The sequence below is a fragment of the Gopherus evgoodei genome, unplaced genomic scaffold (assembly GCF_007399415.2).
Source record: "Gopherus evgoodei ecotype Sinaloan lineage unplaced genomic scaffold, rGopEvg1_v1.p scaffold_33_arrow_ctg1, whole genome shotgun sequence".
In the NCBI taxonomy this organism is placed as follows: Eukaryota; Metazoa; Chordata; order Testudines; family Testudinidae; genus Gopherus; species Gopherus evgoodei.
In genome coordinates, this window is record NW_022060005.1 from 5610036 (window position 1) to 5616222 (window position 6187).

Sequence of the window (6187 nt, forward strand, 5' to 3'; positions counted from 1 at the left end):
GGAGACTGCCTAAGTTTGCCTTTAAAAACAGACATTTTTGAAACAAACATCAGAAAGGTTCCTGCATTGCTGCCTGGTCTGATCAGCCAGGGGTTTTGGGGGGTCCTTTCTCCGTTCTCGTTTTATTTTTGAGCATTCCCCCGTTTTTTGAAAACCCCCCACGAAGAACGAATTGCTGCCTGAGAGATCTCCTGATTATCGAGACCGTACCGAGCCTTCTGATGTTCTTGCTGCTTCTGCCTTTGCTGCTGCCTTGGGGACTGGTAAGAATCCCTCTGTGAAACTTAGCTGCTGGCTCTGTTTCCCTAGCACACAGACTCAAGCTAAACCTTGGTCTGTGTCTTAAAACCTCTCCTAAACTCCGCGGCGCTTTGCCGCTAAAAATAAGTTTGTACCGCTGCTAAGCTCTGCTCCTGTGGGCTTTGCCTCGGGGCTCTCTGCTTTCAGCTGTATCCACTGCTGTAGCCACCATCCCTTGGCTTCCTTGGGAGCTGTATCCTGGGCACATACCACTCTGCCCTCTGTAACCTCCCCATAGCATAAGGTGCACCATAGGGTTTTCTTTTTTTTTAGTTTAATAAGTCATAGTTTGCTAAGATTGTAAAGCTTGTAAGGTTCACCTGCCTTGTTATAGTTTACTGTTTTGTTGCTCCGTATAGTTGCTTGTTATAGTTTCGCTTAGAATTGTGATATTTGTTGTTTTGCCTAGTCGTTGGTTAAGATAGATAAGGTTTTTGCTGCTTACATTCATCTTCCCGCTGTCCCGATCTCTCCCTGAACTTTCCCGTGTCTGTTTTTCCCCCGCTCCAATCTCCCCCTCTGTGTGCTTCTCCGTGTCTCCCTGTTATAACCCTTTGCTGCTTTTTCCCCGCATCTGCACTCCCTCCAAACTTCCCAGCTCCTTGCTACTTCCCCCCCCCGCGTCTGCATCACCCTCCGAACTTCCCAAACCCTTTGCTGCTTCTCCCCCTGTGAAACTTCCCAAACCCTTTGCTGCTTTTTTTCCTTTGTTTTTGGTGTCCGCTTGTTGCTTAAACCTCTCTCCAGCCCTTCTTTACACTTCTCCACTGCCCCTCCCCTACCGAAGGTCACCATCACACTGCTCCATTGTCCTTACCCTGCAGGGCTTCAGAGTCTCTCGGTGCTTCCAGCCGCACTCTCCTCTCATCAGTTGCCACTAATCATTCACTCCCCTCCCCCCTCCTGTTCCTTTACCCAGCCTTTAGGTACACTCTTGCAGATTATCTGCTATCCTAGCCTCACAAATTAAGTCATTAATTTTCTTTTATACCGTTACATTGCATAATTTCATTTGTCACCCATATTGTATTATTGCACTGTGATTCACATTTTACTTTTAATTATAACACCCCATTGGTTGCTTCCACTTTTCTGATATACTTTGTATTTGCATTAATACCATTGTGTTACATTGTGTATAAGGCCACTAACCACTTAATACATTCTGTCTAAGATTGTTGACCATTTTATATAGAAGCTACCATTTTATTTTGCATTTCTTTTTGATACGCTTATTGACTGTACTGTATCCCATTGTGCTGAACCCCACTTACTGTGCCCCACTGTTAGAACTCCCTACACTGTTCAATAAGAAGAACCCCCCCAACATTGTCTATTGTAAACACCCTATACACCCCATCCCATCGTATTTCATTGTTAAATTCCCACCACTTCCTTTTTCTTTAAATAAAGAAATTAATTGGCACTCCACCTGTGTGGTAATTGCTCCCCAAGATCCCATATACCTGCAGGCAGGGACAGTGTAGACCAGCCCTCAGAAAACATGAGCCATTTGATCATCAAGAGTTTGAACTAGCTTTTGGGGGTTCAGCTGAACATAAGAAACAAGCATTTCCCCCAAATCCTGTATTTAATATTAAAGCAGCATGAATCCTAAAAATTTGTAATTCTCCAATTTTTATTTTTATTTGTACTCCATATTATGGGAGAAGTTGCAATTTTATTCTTTTAACGTGATTGCTTTTTAACTGGGTGAAGGTCTTTGATTACATGTGTACAGACAAGTACACAAATGCTATGCGATAACTTTGGAACACTGCATGCTATCATTTCCAACTTTTGTGGGAATGTTTGAGGTGGTGAGGGCCAGCAACCTGTTCATTTTGGGGGAAAATGGGAGGAGAGACAGATTGACACATGGAGCCTTTGCCAGCTGTTTAGCACAGCTGCTGCTTCAAGCAACTCTGCAATTGTCTATAGACTAAAGAACTGGTTGATGGAAGCCATTAACCCCTTCCACCATAGCAATACCCCTAGCTCGTTTGTGTGTCCTACCACCAGAATTTAACATTTGAAACCCTAAATAGCTTCTCAGAGACCAATAATAGGGGAAGTGGGGGCATGCACACAACCCCTGGTATGGCGGGGGAGGAAGGGGAAGTAGGAGTGTACAGAACCTAGTGGGGCAAATCCAGTTTGGGGGAAGGGGGCACACAACTCCTGGCATAGAGGGGTATCAGGTGCAGGGAGAGCCCATGCAATTGCAGGGGGCGATTGGGGGACCCTGCTATAGAGAGATGAGAGCATACAGAACCCCTGTCACATGGTAACTTTGGGGACCTTGCCATGGGGGTAAGTGGGAATGGGGATGTACCCATTGCTGCTGGCAGGGGGAAAATGGAGGGATGCAGAGAGTCCCTAATGTGTGCAATAAGATCAGCCTACAGAAGCTATGAAATGTAGAAGCCACCAAGTTAAATCCAAATTAACAAAATAATCCAAATATAACAGTATTGAACCCTCAAACCAGCTGGTAAGATTTGCAGTTAGCAGTGGGAGTAGTTGAATCCATGGGGAGTTATTTTATGGCATGGTTATTCGGGCAGGGGTGGAGGGATGAGACCAGTACAAACAGGGATGTCTTTAGCATCCTGGGAAATGGAGTCTAAAGTCAACAGCTGTCATAAGTTCAAAGCTGGCCCTTTCCAGCAGCAGCATCTCCCATCAGTGTAGGAGGCAGAGCAGAGTAAATAAAAAGATGGTTGCTCATGTATTGCCCCTAACATGCAGATGAGCACCATTTTGACATGGCTGTTGTTGGGAACCTAGAGGTGCTGTTTTGATGTGGGTTGAGAGGGCAATGTGGGTGCCATTTTGATGTGGTTTTTATGGGGTGCCATTTTGATAGGGGTTGAGAGTTGGGATGTTGGGTATCTCAGACAGTTTGTATTGGAATCTCTTTGGTATCATTTTGAGATGGGGTGGAGGTGGCATGTGGGTGCCAGTTTGACTTGGCTTTTTTGTGGGGGAAGCTTTGGGTACCACTTTGAAAAATGTTGCAGTGGGTACCATTTTTGACATAGCTTTATGGGGAAAATGGATGCCATTTTGATGCAGGTCAGGGAGCTGATGTGTCAGTGCCATTTTCCCCTGGATCAGGAGTGGATGTGTGGCTCTCCTATTGAAATTGGTTGGGCAATGGGTGGGCGGGTGGGTGCATGGGTGCCCTGTTGATATCTAGGGCAGGCAGGTGCCCTGATGATGTGGGTCAGGCAGGGGGCACGTGGGTGCACTGGTGATATGAGTTAGGCAGCAGGTGCATCATGGGTGACCCATTGACGTGGGGCTGGCAGCAGCAGGTCTGGCAGCCGGGCTGGGGAGGTGCCCTGGTGACGGGCCCAGGCGCTAGCTCAGCAGTAGCATGTGATTCTGCCTGGGCTTGTCGGCAGGGAAGGCGGCGCTGCGGCCGCTCACTTCACCACGTCACAGCGGCCTTCACCCACAGTGGCTGTGCAGAGAGGCCGGGGAGGGATTTTTGGACCAAACCATTTCCGCAAAAGGGGGCTGTTTGGTGTAAAAAAGCTGAGACCCTTTTGGGCGTATTTTGGGATACCAGCGTCTAGTCAACATATTTTGTAGCGAATTTTGTCTTCATGCCTCAAGAGCTAGATGGATTTTGCGCCACTTCAGCTCCTAGTCTTTTCCCCCTCTCTCTGCAATGATACGTCTCGCGCACCTTTCCCGCCCTCCCCTCAAACAGGACTTTGGGCAGGGCGGGCGGCGCGAGACGCTTTGGGACGCTGAAGGGTGAAGTTGTCGCGTGCCGCTGTTGTTGGCGGGTGCGAGTGGGAGGGAGCGGGGGCGGTGCTGGAATGCTCCTCGGTGAGGGGAGGGGGAAGCGGATGGAAGCAGCGGCGCATGCTCAGAGACGGATTTACTCGCCAGAAGCAGTTATTTTCCCGCCCTTTCCCTGCCCAGACGGATTTTTTTTAACCGCTGCGTGGTTTCCGCTCAATGAGCGAGCAGCCCCCATATTATTTTGGGCGATACTAGCTCCTCCCCACACCCCGTGTCAGTCTTTCCCGCCAAATATAAAGGAGTGTCAAATTCACCCCGCAGGGCATGAAGGTACAGCTGCCGTTTTATAAAATGGGGCCGTTTGTGATTCAGTAGCTCTGTCAAAGCCAATGGGGCAACCGTCCCCCACACACCCTGTACACACACTCCTAAAAACACCAATGGGGCGCCCACTAATCCCACATGGGCTTATATCAAAGCTGTGAGGCACCCATTTTGGCATGTTTCATGCTTATGCTATGGCAATATTGGCGATATTGGCTCACGCCAAACCAGTGTGGGTGGATGCCCTAAGAAGGCCACTTTAATGACCAAAAAACACACTGCTCTCAGCCAGGCTCACATTAACAGACAGAAAGTCCCAATATTGCCAATTTGGACATATAAAAATCCACCATATGGACTCATGGCAGTACTTTGCAACACCACACGCTCAACAGCAGGAAAACATTGCATAGTTGCATTGTCAAAAGGTGCATCATCCAAAGCAAGGAATCCTATGTAGATGTGTGACCAGACACCACTGGTATTCACTAAACCTGTATTGGTGGGACAACAGAAATCCGTGTTGGCCCATGTCATAGCCTATAATGGCAGATGGAAATAATCCTCTACCAGCACCTGTGAAACTGCCATTGGTGCACCCCAAACCTGCACTGAAAGCCTCGCAGAAAACTACAAATACACTTTGGAAGTAGTTGCTTTAATAGCCATATAGTTCCCCCTCAAAACTTGCACACACAATTGACTAGCCCAAGATCACAAAAAGAAGCTATAGAGAGTCAGGGTGGGTGAAGTGATAGCGTTTACTGGATCAACTTCCTTTTGTGTAAGAGACAAGCTTTTGAGATAGAGAGAGCTCTTCTTCTGGACCAGACCTGGACCAAGCTCAAAAACTTATTTTTTATTGAACCAGCTTCTGTTGGTGAAAGAGACATCACCTCACCCACCTTGTCCCTCTAATATCCTGGGACCAACATAGCTACAACAACACTGCAAAGTGAAACAACGGCAGAGTTAGGAAGCAACTGCAGGCGCCTTAATTTCAGTCCCACCTGTTCTAATCACTAGAAAACAGGCTTCTCCCAGAATTGGGAATAGAATCCAGTAGTCCTGCCTCTCAGCTCCCTAGACTCTACTGCCTGCGCAGAAGAGGGGATGGAAACTAGGAGTCCTGACTCCTAACCACTAGACTCCACTTCTCTCCCACAACTGGAAGAGAACCCAGGAGTTCTAACTCCCAGCCCCATCCTGCTCTAACACCTTGGTGTTAATACAGGCCAAACTTGCATTGGCACACTGTAGACCCCATGTGCATCGGCAGAAGTAAAAAGCTGGATAAGCACATACCCAAAAGCTGGGCATCTCTGGCAACCGTGCTACTCTATCCCCATTGACATGCACAGGACTCTCCCAATGTGGCTTTTGGACACTATTAAAAAAATTAAAGTTGCCCCTTCAAAATATTAACTAGACTGGAAGAAATGTCACCTCCTAAAGGGACATGGCCAATTTCACTCATGGGTTGTCCAGAACTCCAAAATGAGGATTGACACTTAGAGTTTCCCCAAATAGCCCTTTAAAGTATCCAGTGTCCATTTTAGTGGCCAAATATGGGATTTTGGTTGCCACCACTTTTGAAAATTGGGCCATTTTTTTCTTCACAGAGACAAGAGGTTTCTGAAGAAAAATATCCAACTGGTTATTTTGATGCTGCATAAAAGTGTCAGTGTTTCCACTTCAGCTTTTAAGTTGGAATATATAAAGCAACATAAGGAAGTTAGATGCCTGAGTCCCATAATTCAATGGGAGTTGGACACCTAACTCTTTTAGGCCCCTTTAAGAATCC